Consider the following 21,963-nt stretch of genomic DNA (forward strand, 5'->3'; position numbering starts at 1 on the left):
TGAACAATTTTTATTGCATTAATTTCCAGATCATGAATTCTTTCCTCTATCCTCTCCATTTTGTTGTTGAGAGAAACAGCGTAAAACTCCACTGAGTTTTAAAATTTTGGTTATTGAATTTTTTAATTCTAAGATTTCTATTTGGTTTTCATTTATATCTTTATTACTTTGCTGAAACTTCTTCACATTTCCATTTGTTTCAAGCATGTTTGTAACTGTTCCTTGAGGCATTTTTAAAATTGAGAACTGCTTTAAAATTCTTGTCAAGAAGCAAATAATAAAATGAAAGTAGAAATGAATAAAAGTGAAAGCAGAAACAATAAGAAAAGGCAATAAAATGAGCTGATGCTTTGAAAAGAGTCAATAAAATTGAAATACTTAAAAAGATAATATACCATAATCGATATCAGGAATGACATAGGTACTACAATTATAGACCTTGAATCTTTTAAAAAAGGTAGTAAGAGAATACTATAAACAATTTAATTTCAGAAATTCAATAGCTCAGAAGAAATGGACCAATTCCTTGAAAACTGCAACCTACTACTACTTAGCAAAGGTAAAGTAGATGACTTGAGTAGCACTGTACCTATAAAGGAAATAGAGTTTCTAATTAGAAAGCCCTCAAAAAGGAAATATGCTATCCCATACAGTTTAACTTATAAGAATTATCAAACATGTTTTAAAGTTAAAACCAGTTTTACACAACCCTTCCAGCAAAATAAGAAGGTGAAAACATTTCTGAACCTAGTATTGCCTCAAGAATTACCACAAATACAGTACAAAAAATATACTCATCTATCAAAATATCCCATGACTTTGATGTAAAATTCCTCAACAGAATGCTAACAAATTGAACCCAGCAGTGTGTTTTTTAAAATGACATACCATTACCAAATGTGATTATTGCTGCTATGTGAGATTGGATCGATGTTTGAAAATCAATTACCTTAAGCTACCATATGAACAAGTTAAGAAAAAATATATATGATCTATCAATCAATGCAGGAAGAGCACTGGACAAAATCTAACAAACACATTATGAAAACTTTCATCATTCTAGTAATAGAGGGAAATTCTTCAACTTAATAAAGAGCACCTACAAAGTTACCTACAACTAACATCATAGTTAAAGGAAAACAATGCTTTCCCCCTAAGACTGTGATCGAGGCAAGGATGTCTCCTCTTAGTACTATTATTCTGACCACCTGGCAACATGACATTGGAAGTCCTAACTGCTGTAATAAGACCGTAAAAAGAAACAAAAGGCTTACAGATTGAAAAGGAAGGAAAAAACTCCTAATTTTCTGATAATATTCTTCATATAAAAAATACTAAGGAATCTACAAACTACTCACAAAATTTCACCACATATGAATTCATCAGGTCATAAAATCATCATACAAATTATTAACTGAAATTCTACTTATTAAAAATGAACATGTAGAAACAAATTTAAAGCATGATGCCATTTCTAGTTTTCCAATAAAATGAAAAACTTAGCGTTCAGTTCAGTTGAGTTCAGTTCAGTCGCTCAGTCGTGTCCAACTCTTTGCGACACCATGAGTTGCAGCACACGAGGCCTCCCTGTCCATCACCAACTCCCGGAGTTTATTCAGACTCATGCCGATCGAGTCGGTGATGTCATCCAACCATCTCATCCTCTGTTGTCCCCTTCTCCTCCTGCCCCCAATCCCTCCCAGCATCAAGGTCTTTTCCAGTGAGTCAACTCTTCGCATGAGGTGGCCAAAGTATTAGAGCTTCAGCAACAACATCAGTCCTTCCAATGAACAACCAGGACTTATCTCCTTCAGGATGGACTGGTTGGATCTCCTTGCAGTCCAAGGGGCTCTCAAGAGTCTTCTCCAACACCACAGTTCAAAAGCATCAATTTTTCAACGCTCAGCTTTCTTTATAGTTCCAACTCTCACATCCATACATGACCACTGGGAAAACCATAGCCTTGACCAGATGGATCTTTGTTGGCAAAATAATGTCTCTGCTTTTTAATAAGCTGTCTAGGTTGGTCATAACTTTCCTTCCAAGGAGTAAGCGTCTTTTAATTTCATGGCTGCAACCACCATCTGCAGTGATTTTGGAGCCCAAAAAAATAAAGTCTGTCACTGTTTCCACTGTCTCCCCATCTATTTCCCACGAGGTGATGGGACCAGATGCCATGATCTTAGTTTTCTGAGTGTTAAGCTTTAAGCCAACTTTTTCACTCTCCTCTTTCACTTTCATCAAGAGGCTCTTTATTTCCTCTTCACTCTCTGCCATAAGGGTGGTGTCATCTGCATATCTGAGGTTATTGATATTTCTCCTGGCAATCTTAATTCCAGCTTGTGCTTCTTTCAGCCCAGAGTTTCTCATGATGTACTCTGCATATAAGTTAAATAAGCAGGGTGAAAATATACAGCCTTGACATACTCCTTTTCCTATTTGGAACCAGTCTGTTGTTCCATGTCCAGTTCTAACTGTTGCTTCCTGACCTGCATATAGGTTTCTCAAGAGGCAGGTCAGATGGTCTGGTATTCCCATCTCCTTCAGAATTTTCCAGTTTATTGTGATCCACACAGTCGAAAGCTTTGGCATAGTCAATCAAGCAGACATAGATGTTTTTCTGGAACTCTCTTGCTTTTTCAATGATCCAGCAGATATTGGCAATTTGATCTCTGGTTCCTCTGCCTTTTCCAAGACCAGCTTGAACATCTGGAAGTTCTTGGTTCACGTATTGCTGAAGCCTGGCTTGGAGAATTTTGAGCATTACTTTACTAGCGTGTGAGATGAGCGAAATTGTGCAGTAGTTTGAGCATTCTTTGGCATTGTCTTTCTTAGGGATTGGAATGAAAACGGACCTTTTCCAGTCCTGTGGCCACTGCTGAGTTTTCCAAATTTCCTGGCATATTGAGTGCAGTACTTTCACAGCATCATCTTTCAGGATTTGAAATAGCTCCATTGGAATTCCATCACCTCCACTAGCTTTGTTCGTAGTGATGCTTCCTAAGGCCCACTTGACTTCACATTCCAGGATGTCCGGCTCTAGGTGAGTGATCACAACACTGTGATTATCTGGGTCGTGGAGATCTTTTTTGTACAGTTCTTCTGTGTATTCTTGCCACCTCTTCTTAATATCTTCTGCTTCTGTTAGGTCCATACCATTTCTGTCCTTAGTTGAGCCCATCTTTGCATGAAATGTTCCCTTGGTATCTCTAATTATCTTGAAGAGATCTCTAGTCTTTCCCATTCTGTTGTTTTCCTCTATTTCTTTGCATTGTTTGCCGAGAAAGGCTTTCTTATCTCTCCTGGCTATTCTTTGGAACTCTGCATTCAAATGGGTATATCTTTCCTTTTCTCCTTTGCTTTTCACTGCTCTTCTTTTCACAGCTATTTATAAGACCTCCTCAGACAACAATTTTGCCTTTTTGCATTTCTTTTCCATGGGGATGGTCTTGATCCCTGTCTCCTGTACAATGTCACAAACCTCCGTCCATAGTTCATCAGGCTCTCTGTCTATCAGATCTAGTCCCTTAAATCTATTTCTCACTTCCACTGTGTAATCATAAGGGTTTTGATTTAGGTCATACCTGAATGGTCTAGTGGTCTTGCCTACCTTCTTCAGTTTAAGTCTGAATTTGGCAATAAGGAGTTCATGATCTGAGCCACAGTCAGCTCCAGGTCTTGTTTTTGCTGACTGTATAGAGGTTCTCCATCTTTGGCTACAATGAATATAATGAATCTGATTTCGGTGTTGGCCATCTGGTGATGTCCATGTGTAGAGTCTTCTCTTGTGTTGTTGGAAGAGGGTGTTTGCTGTGACCAGTGCATTCTTTTGGTAAAACTCTATTAGCTTTTGCCCTGCTTCATTATGTACTCCAAGGTCAAATCTGCCTGTTACTCCAGGTGTTTCTTAACTTCCTACTTTTGCGTTCTAGTCCCCTATAATGAAAAGGACATCTTTACTGGGTGTTAGTTCTAAAAAGTCTTGTAGGTCTTCACTGAACTGTTCAACTTCAGCTTCTTCAGCGTTACTGGTTGGTGCATAGGCTTTGATTACCGTGATATTGAATGGTTTGCCTTGGAAATGAACAGAGATCATTCTGTCATTTTTGAGATTGCATCCAAGTACTGCATTTCGTACTCTCTTGTTGACTATGATGGCTACTCCATTTCTTCTAAAAGATTCCTGCCCACAGTAGTAGATATAATGGTCATCTGAATTAAATTCACCTATTCCAGTCCATTTTAGTTCACTGATTCCTAGAATGTCGACATTCACTCTTGCCATGTCCTGTTTGGCCACTTCCAATCTGCCTTGATTCATGGACCTAACATTCCAGGTTCCTATGCAATATTGCTCTTTACAGCATTGGACCTTGCTTCTATCACCAGTCCCATCCACAGCTGGATATTGTTTTTGCTTTGGCTCCATCCCTTCATTCTTTCTGGAGTTATTTCTCCACTGATCTCTAGTAGCATATTGGGCACCTACCAACCTGGGGAGTTTCTCTTTCAGTATCCTATCATTTTGCCTTCTCATACTGTTCGTGGGGTTCTCAAGGCAAGAATACTGAAGTGGTTTGCCATTCCCTTCTCCAGTGGACCACAGTCTGTCAGACCTCTCCACCATGACCCGACCGTCTTGGGTGGCCCCACACAGCATGGCTTAGTTTCATTGAGTTAGACAAGACTGTGGTCCTATGATCAAGTTGGCTAGCTTTCTGTGATTATGGTTTTAGTGTGTCTGCCCTCTGATGCCCTCTCACAACACCTACCATCTTACTTGGGTTTCTCTTACCTTGGATGTGGGGTATCTCTTCACGGCTGCTCCAGCAAATCGCAGTTGCTGCTCCTTTCCTTGGACCAGGGGTATCTTCTCATGGCCACCCCTCCTGACCTTGAACATGGAGTAGCTCCTCTCGGCCCTCCTGCGCCCGTGCAGAAGCTGCTCCTTGGAGTTGCAGTAGCTCCTCTCGGGTGGGGTCCCTGACCTCCAGGTTGGGGTAGTTCCTCTCAGCCGCTGACACCGAAGTGTAACATATTCAGGGTCTGTATACTGATATTTGCAAAATTCCAAGGAAAGAAATAGAAAAAGACTTGAAAAATAGGAGATAAGTCCTATGTTCATGGATTGGAAGACTCAACTTAGTAAAGATGTTGATTCTCTGCAAATTGATGTCTAGTTTTAATAAAGTTTCTGTCAAACCACCACTGAATTTTGTTTGTTTTTGTGGACATCAACAAGCTTTTTGTAAAATCTATATGGGAGGGTATGGCAGTAGAGTAGGTAAAACAACTGTAAAAAGAATAAAGTGGGAGGAAAACCTTTGCCTGATACTAAAGCTTACTATATGGCATTACAGCCATCAGGACAGAGTCGTACTGGTAGAGGGATGTCTGTGTGTGTGTGCGCTCAAGTTGCTCAGTCATGTCTGAGTGTTTGTGACCTCATAGACTATAGCCCACCGAGCTCTTCTGTCCTTGGAATTATCCAGCCAAGAATACTGGAGTGGGGAGCCATTACTGATAGCTTACCATGAGCGGTGTTGGATTCGTGACCTCCGAAGAAGAGAAATTAGCTTTGGGACCAGAGATGAGGCTTCAGGCACTTATAGCTTCATGCGGCAAAAGTTTCATTACAGTGAAAAAGGGACAGAGAAAGCATCTGACACAGAGAGCGCCCCACCTGCCAGTCTCATCAAGGCCTTTTATATACTTTTCAGTTGGTACTAACAATAGAAAGGTCTTACAGACCCACTCCCACAGCATGTATCTTAAGATAACAGGATTAGTCAGAAGGTTCTTAAAGAAAGAGAAACGTGTCCTTCAGCACGTTGTTGTTATATAACTGTTACATACACTTATTGTTACATTGTGGTTGTTATATAGCTGTTGTTGTTATATAACTGTTGTACATTGTTGTTATATACATTGTTGTTATATAACTGTTAGTACAGAGTTTAAGGAAAAACATACTCCTGAGTAAGATGAGTTGTTTTATTGTGTAATCATTAGCTCTGGGCTTAAAGAAAGTTAGTCTTAGAAGAAATAGATTGTTGCCATAACAACTCAGATTTTAAGGAAAAAAATCTTACATGACTAAGAAGAAGGAGAGTAGAAAAAAAAAAAAAAAGTTTGTCCTTTACTCCTCTTCAAGAGTCCCAGACTCCTTAGTCACATACCTAAGAATTAGCTCTCTCATTCCCTTCTCCAGACGATCTTCATGACCCAGGGATTGAACCTGGGTCTCTGCATTGCAGGTGGATTCTTTACCATCTGAGCCACCAGGGAAGCCTATCAAGGGATAGACACATAGATGAATGGAACCAAAGCGAGATCCCAGAAATTTATCTACACAAATATGTCCAACTTATTTTGACAAAGGTGAAAAGCCACTCAAACAAGGAAGGATAGCATTTTCAAGAAACTGTGCTAGAGAAACTAGATATTAAATGAGCCTCAACCCAACTATCATGGCTATATGAATCACAGACTTAAAAATGTAAACTAAAAACTGTTAGAGAAAAAAAAATAAGAGAAAGTCTTGAGGTAGTCTTGTGCTAGACAAAAAATTCTTATACTTGACACCAAAAGTATGATCCATAAGAGAAAAATATTGATAAATTTTACCTCATCAAAATTAAAATATTTCCTCTGTAAAAGACTTTGTTAAGAGGATGAAAAGGCAAGCATATCTACAGAGTAAGAAGAAGTATTTGCAAATCATAATATTTGACATGGGACTTGTATGCAGAATATACAAAGAACTCTCAAAATTCAATATCAAAAAAACAATTGAATTAGAAAATGGGGAAAAGTTATGAACAGATATTTCTATTCATGCGGATATATAGATGGAAAATAAGCACAGGAAAAGATGTTCAGTATCAATAGTCATTTGAATTTACAAATTCAAACCACAATGAGATATTACAACACTCCTCCCAAAATAATTAAAATAAAAAATGTTGATAACACCAAATGCTGGTGAAGAGGCAGAGAAACTTCATCACTCATTTATTACTTGCAGGAATGTAAAATAACCATCCACTCTGGAAAACAGTTTAGCAATTAAAAAACAAAAAACAAACTAAAGAGGTAACTACCATATGAATCACAAACTGCACTTGAGCATTTAGCCCTGAGAAATGGAAGCTTCAATTAACACAAAAATGTATATATACGTGTGCACAGTAGATTTATCAATAATAAGTCCAACTGGAATTCCATCACCTCCACTAGCTTTGTTCGTAGTGATGCTTCCTAAGGCCCACTTGATTTCACATTCCAGAATGTCTGGCTCTAGTTGAATAATCACACCATTGTGATTATATGGGTCATGAAGATCTTTTTTGTACAGGTCTTCTGTGTATTCTTGCCACCTCTTCTTTTTTTTTTTAATTTTTCATTTATTTTTATTAGTTGGAGGCTAATTACTTTACAATATTGAAGTGGGTTTTGTCATACATTGACATGAATCAGCCATGGAGTTACATATTGGGTGGAGGTGGGAGGGGGGATCGGGATTGGGAATACATGTAACTCCATTCCCACCTCTTCTTAATATCTTCTGCTTCTGTTTAGGTCCCTACGATTTCTGTCCTTTATTGAGCCCATTTTTGCATGAAATGTTCCCTTGGTATCTCTAATTTTCTTGAAGAGATCTCTAGTCTTTCCCATTCTATTGTTTTCCTCTATTTCTTTGCATTGATTGCTGAGGAAGGCTTTCTTATCTCTCCTGACTATTCTTTGGAACTCTGCATTCAAATGGGTATATCTTTCCTCTTCTTCTTTGCTTTTAGCTTCCCTTCTTTTCACAGCTATTTGTAAGGCCTCCTCAGACAGCCATTTTGCTTTTTTGCATTTTTTTTCTTGGGGATGGTCTTAATTCCTGTCTCCTGGACAATGTCACGAACCTCCATGCATAGTTCATCAGGCACTCTGTGTATCAGATCTAGTCCCTTAAATCTATTTCTCACTTCCACTGTATAGTCATAAGGGATTTGATTTAATGCTGGGCTGGAGGAAGCACAAGCTGGAAACAAGATTGCTGGGAGAAATATCAATAACCTCAGATATGCAGATGACACCACCCTTATGGCAGAAAGTGAGGAAGAACTAAAGAGCCTCTTGATGAAAGTGAAAGAGGAGAGTGAACAATTTGGCTTAAAGCTCAACATTCAGAAAACTAAGATCATGGCATCCCATCCCATCACTTCATGGCAAATAGATGGGGAAACAGTGGAAACAGTGGCTGACTTTATTTTTCTGGGCTCCAAAATCACTGCAGATGGTGACTGCAACCATGAAATTAAAAGATGCTTGCTCCTTAGAAGGAAATTTATGACCAAACTAGACAGCATATTAAAAAGCAGAGACATTATTTTGCCAACAAAGGTCTGTCTAGTCAAGGCTATGGTTTTTCCAGTGGTCATGTATGTATGTGAGAGTTGGACTGTGAGGAAAGCTGAGCCAAAAAATTGATGCATTTGAACTGTGGTGTTGGAGAAGACTCTTGAGAGCCCCTTGGACTGCAAGGAGATCCAACCAGTCCATCCTGAAGGAGGTAAGTCCTGGGTGTTCATTGGAAGGACTGATGTTGAAGCTGAAACTTCAATACTTTGGCACCTGATGCGAAGAGCTGACTCCTTGGAAAAGACCCTGATGCTGGGAAAGATTAAGGGCAGGAGGAGAAGGGGATGACAGAGGATGAGATGGTTGGATGGCATCACCAACTCGATGGACATGGGTTTGGGTGGACTCCGGGAGTTGGTGATAGACAGGGAGGCCTGGCGTGCTCATGGGGTCGCAAAGAGTTGGACACAACTGAGTGACTGAACTGAACTGAACTGAACTCCAACTGGGGCCAAGAAGAGGAGGTTCATCGCTGATGGCATCTTCAAAGCTGAACTGAATGAGTTTTTCACTGAGGAGCTGGCTGAAGATGGGTACTCTGGAGGTGAGGTCCAAGTTACACCAACCAGGACAGAAATCATTATCTTGGCCACCAGGACACAGAGTGTTCTTGGCGAGAAGGGCTGGTGGACTCCAGGAGTTGATGGCTGTGGTTCAGAAGAGATTTGGCTTCCCTGATGGCAGTGTAGCGCTTTGTTTTGAGAAGGTAGCCATGGGAGGTCTCTGTGCCATTGCCCAGGCAGAGTCTCTGTGTTGCAGACTGGTCGGTTCTCCGCCTTCCTGTGCAGAAGGCCTGCTATGGTACGCTGCAGTTCCTCGTTGAGAGGGGCCAAAGGCTGTGAGGCAGCAGTCTCTGGGAAACTCTGAGCACAGAGGACTAAATCCAGGAATGGCTAAATCCATGTGGATGGCCTCATGATTCACAGCAGGGACCCGTTAACTACTGTGTTGAGCCTGCTGTGCGCCATGTGCTGCTCAGATGGGGTGTGCTGGGCATCAAGGTAAAGATCATGCTGCCTTGGGACCCAAGTGGTAAGACTGGCCCTAAGAAGCCTCTGCCTGATGACGTGAGCATTGTGGAAGCCAAAGATGTAACACTGCCCACCACCCTCATCTCTAAACCAAAGGGTGGGAAGCCTGAGCCGCCTGCATGCCCCAGCTGGTACCCATGGCAAATAGGTCTCCTTGGCCACTGGATCTGGAGTTTGGATGCTGCTCTATAAAGATGTTTAATAAAAATTTTTTAAAAGAAAAAAAATAATAACTCCAACTGGAAACAATTCAGTTATTCTTCAATGGATGAATGGTTAAACAAATTTGCACATCTGTATCATGGAATTCTATTCAGTAATAAAAAGGAATAAATTATACACGACAACCAGGATAGATCTTAAGGAAATTATGCTGAGTGAGAAAAACCGATCTCTAAAAGTTACATACTGAATGATTCCATTTCTATAATATTCTTGAAAGTGAAAGTTGCTCAGTCGTGTCCGACTCTTTGCGACCCTATGGACTATGCAGTCCATGGAATTCTCCAGGCCAGAATACTGGAGTGGGTAGCCTTTCCCTTCTCCAGGGGATCTTCCCAACCCAAGGGATAGAGCCCCAGGTCTCTTAAACTAATGTAGTCATAGACCTGAGAAATAGATGACTGGTTTCTAGGAGTTAGGATTTGAGGGAGTGTTGGCTCCAAAAGAGTAGCCCAAGGGAGCCTTGTGGTGACAGAGCAGGTCTGGATCTCAAGATGCTAGATGCACAAAGCTCCTATGTGACAAATTTCATAGAACACACACACACACACACATACATGCACATGATAGTTTATACAACTGACAACACCTTAATACACTCTGTGGGTTGTACTAATGTCAGTGTCATGGATTTGATATTATAGTCACGCAAAATGCTACCTTTGTGGGATTAGGGGTACAGAGTACACAGGACCTACTATATGTTTTTCCCTACCTACTGTAAATCTTCCAAATTAGTTTCTTAAATTTCCTTGTCACTTAATTCCAGCTTCTGCATCTTCTCAAAATTGGTGTTTGTTGATTGTATTTTCTCATTCAAGTTGAGATTTTGTGACAATGATTTTCAATTGAATCCTGAACACTGTGAGTATTATGTTATGAGACACTAGCTTTTATTCAGGTCTTCTGTCTTATCAGTGCCTGCTTACTGCCCGCTGGAGGTGGAAGTCCAGCGACCCTACTTTGCCTGTGCTGACACCCAGGGACAGAAGGTGCCCCATTATTCAGGGTCCCCACTAGATGTTCGCTGACGCAAACACCACCCTGGTGCTTCCATACTCCCACTGACACTGCAGAGCGGGATAAGGACTCACTGTTGTTGGGAGGCCATAACAGTCTCTGACGCCACCAACCCCCTGGGGGGGGGTGTGTGTCTTGTCACAACTTGTGAGTGTCTAGGCCCCTCTCATATTTTGGTGACAGGAGTAGGGTGAGGCCCTTTGTTTTTCCACGGTGCTTGACTGGAGTAGGGGAGTTGTCACCTAGAAGTGTTCCGTCTTGCCAGACTGCCCCTTCCCTCATGTTCTAGACAGAGAGAGCAGGCTTTTTGGAGGACTGTCTGTGTCATTGTTATTTCTGGATTGCCGGCTTCTCCAGCTCCCACTGTTGGACACAGGAGGCGAAAGAAAACCCGATGAGCCTGCCTCTGTGCTGTTTTTTGGTCCTGCAGTCCCAGCCAGCCAGACTGCTTTTCTCCACCTCTCTGCATCTTCTTGTGCTCATTTGATGTATTATATCCAGAGGTTATAACTGTGCTTAGTGGGAAGAACAGGGAAAATTGCATTTACTCCATCTTTTCCAGAAGACTTTTGTTTAATATGTTAATTCCATTTATTTTGTTGATATAATATTTATATTTGTTATAAATTCTCTGTAATCTTATTTTCAGTTTTTAAAAAAATTTGTATTGAGGGTATAGTTGATTTTAGTTTCTGCTGTAGAGCAAAGTGAATCAGTTTTATATATGCACTCTTTGAGATGTTTTTCCCATATAGGTCATTACAGAGTATTGAGTAGAGTTTCCTATGCTATATAGTAATTAGCTATTTGGGCTTCCCTGGTTGGTCAGATGGTGACCTGGGTTCTATCCCTGGACTGGGAAGATCCCCTGGAGAAGGGAATGGCTACGCACTCCAGTATTCTGTCCTGGATAATTCCATGGACAGAGGAGCCTGGCAGGCTATAGTCCATGGTATCGCAAAGAGCTAGACATGACTGAACAACTTTCACTTTCACTTTATGGGGTTGGCCAAAATGTTTGTTCAAGTTTTCGTACGATATTACAAACCTGAATGAACTTTTTGGCCAACCCACAATATTTTATATATAGTAGTGTGTATATGTCAATCCCAATGCCCCATTTTATCCTTCTCCCCTATTCCCCTCCCTGAGAACCATAAAATTGTTTTCTACATCATGACTCTATTTCTGTTCTAGAAATAAGTTACTTTGTGCATTTTTTAGATTCCACATACAAGCAACAGCATATGACATTTTTCTTTCTCTTCTGACTTACTTCACTCAGTATGACAGTCTCTAGGTTCATCCATGTTGCTGCAAATGGCATTATTTTGTTCTTTTTTGCCTGAGTAATATTCCATTGTATATATGTACTGAATCTTTATCCATTTCTCTGTTGATGGACACTTAGGCTGCTTCTGTCTCCTGTCTACTGTAAATAGTGCTTCAGTGAACATTTGGGTGCATGTATCTTTATGAATTATGATTTTCTTTAGATTTATCCCTGGTAATGGGATTGTGAGGTCATATGGTACTTCTGTTTTTAGTTTTTTAAAGGAAGCTCTATAATGTTCTCTATTATGGCTGTACCAATTTACATTCTCACTAGCAGTTTAGGAGGGTTCCCTTTTCTCCACACCCTCTCCAGCAAATATTGGTTGAAGATATTTTGATGGTGGCCACTCTGGTGGTGCTAGTGGCAAAGAACCTGCCTGCCAATGCAGGAGACTTCACAGACGTGCATTCCATCCCTGGGTTGGGAAGATCCCCTGGAGGAGGGAGGAACTAGCAACCCACTCCAGCATTCTTGCCTGGAGAATCCCATGGACAGAGGAGCCTGGTGGGCTACAGTCCATGGGGTCGCAGAGTCAGACACTGAAGCACTTTAGCAGGCATGTACGCTCTCTGACCAATGTGAGCTGATACCTCATTGGCATTTTGATTTGCATTTCTCTCCTAATTAATGATATTGAGCATCTTTTCATGTGCTTTATGGCTGTCTTTGGGAAAACATCTATTTAGATATTCTGCCCATTTTTTGATTGGGTTGTTTGTTTTTGTTATTGAGCTGCATGAGCTGTTGTATATTTTGGAAATTAATCCCTTATTGGTCACTTTCATTTGCAGATATGTTGGTTGCCTTTTCACTTTGTTTATGGTTTGCTGAATTCTCCCTCCTTTCCTATGTTCTGTTAAAAATAAAAAAAATAAACAGAAACCTCAATTAAATAGGATAGGAGACCAGAAAGGGGAGCTCTCACATCCTACGATGACAGCAGAGCCCAACAAGAAGAAAGAGTCGGTAAGAACTGGTCAAATATTTAAACTGCACAGAAGAAAATGCTAAGCTAAAAATCAGTGAAAAAATGGAGAGGATATTCCTGCAGTACCTTAGTGTTGAGACAAAGACCCACCAAGCTCTCAGAGGAAAGGCCAGAAGCAGTTTCCATGTTTACATTCTAGGACCTGAGGTGAGCCAGATTCAGACTGATCCTTAAGCTGCTCACAAGGGATATACTTTAAATATAAGCACATAGCAAGTTTGAACTAGAAGCATGGAAAATAATTTACCACAGAAAAATTTTCCAAAACTAAAATGCAAATTCACCGTAGTGGAAGACTAAAATTCACCTCTTTTAATAACAGAAGCAACAGACCACAAAATATTTAAAAAAAGATTCAGGTACAGATGATCTGAATAAGACAATCAACAAACTTGATCTAATTAACACATAGAGAACATCTGGTAAAGTGTTAACATTCTTGTCAAGTACACAAATCACAATCGACTATATGCTGGGCCAAAAAAAAAAGACACAGTATATTTCTTTGTGACAGAACAGACTATGCTCTTGTTCATAGAAAACAGTAACTATAGTATATTAGAAAGTGTCCAGCTGCCTAGAAATTAAAGACTATAGTTATAAATAACCCAGGTTAAAAAATTACAAACAAGAACTTGAACATATTTTTAAACTAACTGGTTTGTTTATTTTGGCTGCATGGGGCCCTTGTGGCTGCGTGCGGACCCTCTCTGGTCATGCTAAGTGGGCTTCTCATCGTGGGGACTTTTCTTATTGCAGTGCCCGGGCTCAGCTGCCCTGAGGCATGTAGGATCTTCCTGGACCAGGGATTGAACCCGTGTCCCCTGCACTGGCAGGTGAACTCTCAACAAATGGACCAGACAGGAAGCCCTGAAAATATGGTAAAATGAATGATAAAGCAGGGGCTGAAGGACAGACAAAGGCAAGTGAAACAGAACAGCCCACAGATCTAGGGACCTATGCCACACTGCAATAGGATGTGAGGCTAGTGTAACAGCTAGTGTCCAATCGGGAACAGAAACCACACGTGATTTAAACAAGGGACGTTTAATATAAAGCTATACTATTAATAAATATATAGCTATACTATTATACCATGATAAAAGAGAAAATATAAATTACAACGGAACCCTAGGACTGAGGAAGAGTGCCCAAGGGGAATAAACTTGAAAGTGTTGTCAACCATGGTCCTTGGACTCTAATCAGTAGAAATGAAGAGGTCCGATGAGCAATTCAGGTAAGACTTCATTGTGAAAACATGTTAACAGCTGCCTAACTGGGTCTTGGAGGAGAGTGGGCTGGTTCTTTAAATGGGCTGAGGGTGGGGACATTGGTGGGTCTGGCCAGAGGAGTGGCTTAGGTGGTCTTCTCACACCCTCAGGGCGGTGTTGTAAACAGGAGTCATGCTCCTGGCACTAAGAAGGGGCAGTTGATTTGTGGCCTTTTGGAATCTTATTGCTCATAATTGCCACATTCGCACCCGCATACGGTTATTTTGAGTCCCTTATAGCTTCTTGGTATTCCATTGCCGGAGGCGACATCTGTGTGCAAGTGCAAGCGCTCCAGGAGGGGGTCCCAGGTCCCAGCCTACCTCCCACCCCTGGCGGGGAAGTTCCCGGCCTCGCCTAGAGCAGAGCTGGACCACGGTTGCTGAGCCAGCAGAAAGCAACCCTCGGGGGCAGACGAGCCACAGCTGGAAGCTGGGCGGGAAGCGTTTGAGAGGAGCGGAGGCGCTGACGCAGATGGGAGGCCAGGACTGCGCCGTCTCCAAGAGAGCCTCCGGGAGCAGGCCCGGCTGGGGTTGCCAGGTTGCCGAGGGAAACGCGTGCTGGGCGTGTGGCTTAGGTGAGCATCGCTGGGTGCCCCCCTCGCAGTGCTGACTCGGTGCGCAGCCCCTAGAAGCAGCAGCACCGCCCCTTCCCCTGGCGGTCTCCCTCCAGCTGTCTCTCTGCTGAGAAAGGTTACTGTGTCTCTCTCGCTCTCTTTAGTCGCTCAGTTGTGTGGACTCTTGCGACCCCATAGACGGTAGCCTGCCGGGCTCCTCTGTCCATGGGAGTCTCCAGGCGAGAATACTGGAGTGGGTTGCCATTTTCTTCTCCAGGGGATCTTCCCGACCCAGGGATCGAACCCAGGAGTCCTGCATTGCAGGTGGATTCTTTACCAACTGAGCTATGAGGGAAGCTGAAGGTTACCATGGTGCCCCTCCTAACGGAGCTTAAGGAGCTCTGTCCGCGGTTGCAGAGATCACTGCAAGGTGCACGGGGCCTAAGAGGCCTGAACTGATAACTGGTACCGCTACTTTTGGTAAATAGTCCTGGTTCAATTGGAGATAAATATGGAAAATGTATCTTTGCCCATTCTTGCACTATGTGCAAAATTGATTCTATTGACAATGAATCCAATGTTAAAGATAAGAAGGAAACATGGATTTTTAGAAAGATTTCTAGATTTCGGAGGGCTTTCTAGCTTTTCAGAATGTTTTCTAGATTTTAAGAGGAAAACATAGGCTATATCATCATTACTTGGTAATAGCCAAGTATTTCTTAAGAGGATATGAAAAGCACTAATAAAGGTGACATTTTTTAAGTTGGACTATGTTAAGATTTAAAACACCTGTTCTTCAGAAACCTGGTGGCTCAGTGGTAAAGAATCTGTCTGCCAATGCAGAAGACACAGGAGACAAGGGGTTGGATCCCTGATCCTGGAAGATTCCACATGCGGCCATGCAAAGCAACTAAGCCCCTTCACCACAGCTTTTGAGCCTGTTCTCTGGAGCCGGGAGCTGCAGATGTGAGCCCGTGTGCTACATCTGCTGACGCCCGAGTGCCCCAGAGTCCACGCTCTGCAGTAAGAGAAACCACTGCAGTGAGAAGCCCTTGCACCACAGCTGGAGAGCAGCCCCTACTTGCTACAACTAAAGAAAAGCCCTGGCAGCAACAAAGACTCAGCCAGTCAGAAATAAATGAATACAGTGACCCAGTTCCATGAGCAGACCTGGGCTCAGAAATGACAGGACTTGGCCTAGGAACTTTCCTATTTCATCCTGTGAAGCTTGTACTAATATCACCAAAGTCATCCCTATCACCATATATTTTTATTTGAAGATAAATAAAATTTCAAGTTTATTTTCTCAACATAGGTGAGTTCTATCTGAAGAAAATCCTGCTATTGGGGAATTACAGGGAAATCTGGACAATTTCCAAACTTCACTCTGTAAAAATTTCCTGTGCAGCTTTCCCTTTAAAGGATCATAGTCCCACTGCACAGTTCAGTTAGGAAGAATTTGGCCTAGATGCAGATTTTTCAGAAATATTTGGATGCATCAACCTATGTACACCTTTGTTCTGATCCCTTTTTTTCTCTGTTGAGTATCTTCCATTATTCTAAAAATAAACCACATGGTAGTATGAGATTGGTTTCATCACTGGGCACAATATTTGAATCAATTATAACAAGATAAGTAGTAGTTACAACCAACTTTATTGTTATATTTAAAAAACTGTCCTTTTACACGAGACAAAGAGCATGGGCTCAGCTTATGTATTAATATTGGCTTGAACTCATGTATCTAATTTACTTCCTTCTCAAAAGTCCACTAAAACTAAAATAGCAGATTTCTTTAAAAAAAATAAAAATAAAAAAGACATAAACCCATAAGATGGGGAGAGCTAGACAGGCATTCACAGCAGCACCATTTTGGAAGTTGAAAAACAAATGAAGAAATCAAAATTGATTTAATAAGCACAAGAGCACTGACCCCTAGAAAGCAGTGGGAAAAACTAAGCGTTCATTTGAATTATCCTGCTGAATCTTTAAAATGCGCAAGAAATGGCACCATCACATACCTCTGGAGCTAAAAGTGAGAAGTGTGTGTGTTAGTTACTCAGTTGTGTCTGACTCTCTGAGATTCCATTGACTGTAGCTGGCCAGGCTCCTCTGTCCATGGAATTCTCCAGGCAAGAATACTGGAGTGGGTTGCTGTTCCCTTCTCCAGGGGATCTTCCCAACCGAGGGACTGAACCCAGGTCTCCTGCACTGCAGGCATCTTTACTATCTGAGCCATCAGGGAAACCCAAAAGTGAGACGAATCTTACCCTAAAATAAAGATAACATGGGTGAATGATCTGAGACCAGTTTCATCTCTAGATGCTTCTTCCCACTCATGTTCCTGAGCACCCCTATGGAATTCTGCGTGTTTATTCTCTGGAGCAGGTAAAACAGAGTCTAGAAAGGGAGCATCAGACTAGAAACAGGGTTAAGTGGCCGTGTGCACACAGAACGGTAAATGCAGAGGCAAGGTTTGTTTCCCGCCCAGAGTGCTACAGCCAACCTCGCCCTCCAGACTCTCTTAGAGAATTCTTCTCTGGAGAATCTAACCAGCCCAACAGGAAAAGACAAGATACTGACCTCAGAATCTTCCCCAAAATATTCCTGTGATACCACTGAACAGTGATGTTCAAAGTCAACAAGTCCTGCCTACAGACCCAGAGTTTCAGTGATCATTTTAGTTCCTCTTAATTAGGAGCAGATGAGGGAACATCATCAGACATCTGAGAAATACCTCAGAGAGAGGTATATTAGTTTCCTAAGACTGCCATAACAAAGCTGTTTAATCTGGGTGCCTTACACAACAAAAATTTATCTTCTCACATTTCAGAAGACAGGAAGTCTAAGATCAAGGTGTCAGTGCGGTTGGTATCTTCTGAGGCCTTTCTCCTTGCTTGGAGATGATCATCTTCTTTCTGTGTCTTCACAGGATCTTCCCTCTGTGTAAGTCTGTATCTTAATCTCTTATAAGGACACCAGTCATGTTGGATTCAGCTCAGTTCAGTTACTCAGTCGTGTCCAACTCTTTGCAACCTCATAGACTGCAGCACACAGACTTCCCTGTCCATCACCAACTCCCGGAGCTTGCTCAGACTCATGTCCACCAAGCTGGTCATGCCATCCAACCATCTCATCCTCTGTCATCCCCTTCTGCCTTCAGTCTTTCCCAGCATCAGGGTCTTTTCCAATGAGTCAGTTCTTCACATCAGGTGGCCAAGGTATTGGAGCTTCAGCTTCAGCATCACTCTGGATTCAGATTCAGCATCAGCTTCAGCATATTGGATTAGGTCATCCTAATGACGTCTTTTAAACTAATATCCCCTTTAAAGACTCTATCTCTAAAGACAGTCACATTCTGTGTTAAGATTTCAACAGATGAATTTGAAGGGGACATAGTTTAGCCCGCAATAAGATGATAGGGACCAAGAGAAACCATATCAAAAATGCAACTGAAGGAAACCCTGTACAAGAACAAGAAACCTATTAATCTTAGAGACATAAGAGAAGAGATTGCATCCATTAAATAAGAACGAGATACCATTAAAAAGAAATATTCAGAGAATGGGATAGTGTTCTTGAAAGTTAAAAACATAATAGCTGAGATGAAAACAGTAATATTGGTAGTATACCAACAGTAGTATTGGTAATATTGGAAGATAAACTCAAGGAAATCTTCTAGAAGGTAGAGTAAAAAGAATTGGAAAACAGGATGAAATATTTAAGAAAATGCTAAAACCAATCCCGGAAGTCCAATATCCAAATAGTAGGATATCCATAAAGAATGTTCAGAATAAACAAAGAGAGGCAATCACCAAGAAAAGAACTCATGAACTACGAGAATTCCCTTCTGGCTAAATTGTAAAATGTCTCAAAGACCATCACTCCCACCCTAAAAATGAGAAGAAGCAAGATAAGCTACAAAATAATGGCTTAAAACCATGATTTTTAAAAAGCTGACTGAAGTGCCTGTGTGTACAAGAGAGATGAACAAAATTCTAGAAATTCATAAGTCCTTTTTAGGAAGGAAGATACCCACAGCTGATTTCATCTTGGTTAGAGCTGTGGGAGGAGGAAGAGTCTTCCAGACAAATTTAATATCCACATATCATAGTCACTTACATACATGGTTAATTACTTTAAAAAATCAAGGTGAGAGATCAATTCAATGGGGGAAAGAACTTTTTCTTGCCTTTTTAAAAAACAATTGATGCTGTGAAAACTAACCAGATGGGGAAAAGATAAACCTCTTCACACCAGAGACAAAAATTAATCTGAAATGGATCATAGATCTAAATGTAAAAGCTAAAGCAATAGAACTACAATAAAACAGAAAAATATGCTTATAACTCTAGTGCAGACAAAGATTTTTAGGTTGGACATGAGAGACACTAGCCATGAAGTAAAGTATTAAATTAAAAGTCTCTGCTTACTAGAAGATACCAATGCAATAGCTGAACACAGGAAATGTCTCCAAATATCTCCAAGAGAACTGATAAATATACTAAAGCATATTTATACAATGGAATCTACTCAGCAATAAAGGAATAAAACTAGAGATACATGCTACACGTGTATGAATCTCAAGAATATTATATTGGGGAAAAGACATCAGATGAAAAAAATACATATTGCATATGAGACCTTTTATGTAATGTTCAAAGATAGGAAAAAATTAAGATCATAGAAATCCGAAAATGGTTGCCTCTGGGATAGGAGGCACTGACTAGAAAGAGGGAGCGATAGAACTTTCTGGGGTGATAGAAATGTTCTATGTCATGTTTGGCAGTTACACAGGGGTATTACATTGTTCCAAAATGAACACAAGGTTTGTTCACTTTATTGTTTGTAGTTACATCTCATCAAATTGTACTGAACTCTGAGCAAACTGGGAATATAAAAAAATTTCCGTAGCTTGGTAAAAAATTTCCCTAGCTTGGTCTACAAACAGCTACAACTAACATCATACTTAATGATGAGAAACTAGAAGCTTTCCCACTAAGATCAGGAACAAGGCTGGGATATCCCATCTCACTGCTTCTTTCAACATCATACTAGAAGACCTATCTATTGCCTAAGACAAGAAAATAAAATAAAAAGTGTATAGATTGAGAAAGAAGAAATAAAGCTGTCATGGTTATGTATTGGTAGAAAATAAAAAGAAAAAAAAACCCTCAGAACTTATAATTGATTATTACAAGATTACAGGGTATAGGTTTAATACACAAAAGTCAATCAGTTTCCTATATAATAGTAAAGAACAAGTAGAAGTTGAAGTTAAAACTCAATACCATTTACATTAAATCTCCAAAATGAAATACTTAGGTATAAACCTAACAAAATATGGATAAGATATTTATGAGAAAAACTGTAAAATTCTGATGAAAGAAATCAAAAAACTAAGTGAACGATATTCCATGTTCATACCTCTTAGGATATGAAGTGAAAGTCAGTCGTGTCCAACTCTTTGTGACCCCATGGACTATACAGCCCATGGAATTCTCCAGGCCAGAATACTGGAGTGGGTAGCCTTTACCTTCTCCAAGGATATGAAGGGAGACTCATTATTGTCAAAATGTCAGTTCTTCTCAACTTGATCTACAGATTCAAGGTAATTGCAATCAAAATCCCAGCAAGTGATTTTGTCAGTATTGACAAATTGATTTTAAAGTTTATATGGAGAGGCAAAAGACCCAGAATAGCCAATTCAGTATTGAAGGAGAAGAACAACTTTGGAGGGTTGACTCTAGCTGACATCAAGATTTACTATAAAGCTACAGTACCAAAGACAGCATGCTATTAGTGAAAGAATAAATAGTGTAACAGAATAGAGAGCCCAGAGATATATTCACACAAATATAGCCAACTGATCTTTGACAAAGGAGTTAAGTTACTAGGATGAAGAAAAGATAGTCTTTTCAACAAACAGAACTGGAACAACTGTATATCCACATGCAAAAGAATGAATCTAGATACAGACCTTATATCTTTCATAAAAATTGACTCAAAATTGTTGATAGACCTAAATGTAAAACAAATAAAAACTATAAACCTTTTAGAAGAAAGGGAAAGTGTTAGTCGCTCAGTTGTGTCCAACTCTTTGCAACCCCATGGACTATAGCCTGCCAGGCTCCTCTATACTTGGAAATCTTCAGGCAAGAATACTGGGATGGGTTGCCATTTCCTTCTCCAGGGGAATTTCCCAACCGGGGATCAAACCCAGGTCTCCCACTTTGCAGGCCAATTCTTTCCTAAGTGAGCCACTAGGGAAGGGGAAGGGAAAACTGTTAGTTGTGGAATGTGGGATTTAGTTCCCTGACCAGGGATTGAACCCAGGCCCCCTGCATTGGGATTACGGAGTCTTAGCCATTGTACCACAAGAAGATCCCTTTAGAAGATAACAGGAGAAAATCTAGATGATCTTGGGTTTGGTGGTGACCTTTTTAAGACTCAAAACCAAAAGCATGATCCATGAAAGAAATACTTGATAAGCTGGGATTCAGTGAATTAAACACTTTTTGTCTGTGAAAGACAGTGTTAAGAGAATGAGAATTCAAGCCACATACTGGGAGAAAATGTTTGCAAAAGAAAAAAAAAAAAGCCCCACATCTGATAAAGGTCTGTTATTCAAAACATATGAAGAACTCTTAAAATTCAACAATAAAGAAAGTAAACAGCCAGATTGTAAATAGGTTAAAATCTTAAATCCTCACCAAAGAAGATATTCAGATGTCAAATAAGTATGTGCAAAGATGCTCCATATAATCCACTAGAATGAAGTAATCAGGAAAATGTAAACTAAAACACTGAAATACCTCTACACACCTCTTCAGTTCAGTACAGTTGCTCAGTCGTGTCCGACTCTTTGCGACCCCATGAATCTCAGCACGACAGGCCTCCCTGTCCATCACCAACTCCTGGAGTTTACTCAAACTCATGTTCATCGAGTCAGTGATGCCAGCCAGCCATCTCATCCTCTGTCATCCCCTTCTCCTCCTGCCCCCCAATGCCTCCCAGCATTAGGGTCTTTTCCAATGAGTCAACTCTTCACATGAGGTGGCCAAAGTATTGGAGTTTCAGCTTCAGCATCAGTCCTTCCAATGAACACCCAGGACTGATCTCCTTTAGGA

General features: G+C 40.7%; 1 pseudogene; it reads left to right on the forward strand.

Moving 5' to 3' along the window:
• The first annotated feature begins 5,533 nt into the window (after positions 1-5,533).
• LOC136147477 (small ribosomal subunit protein uS3-like) lies at positions 5,534-14,908 on the forward strand (annotated as a pseudogene).
• The last annotated feature ends 7,055 nt before the right edge of the window (positions 14,909-21,963 follow it).

Source organism: Muntiacus reevesi, chromosome 15, assembly GCF_963930625.1.
Source record: "Muntiacus reevesi chromosome 15, mMunRee1.1, whole genome shotgun sequence".
Taxonomy (NCBI): domain Eukaryota; kingdom Metazoa; phylum Chordata; class Mammalia; order Artiodactyla; family Cervidae; genus Muntiacus; species Muntiacus reevesi.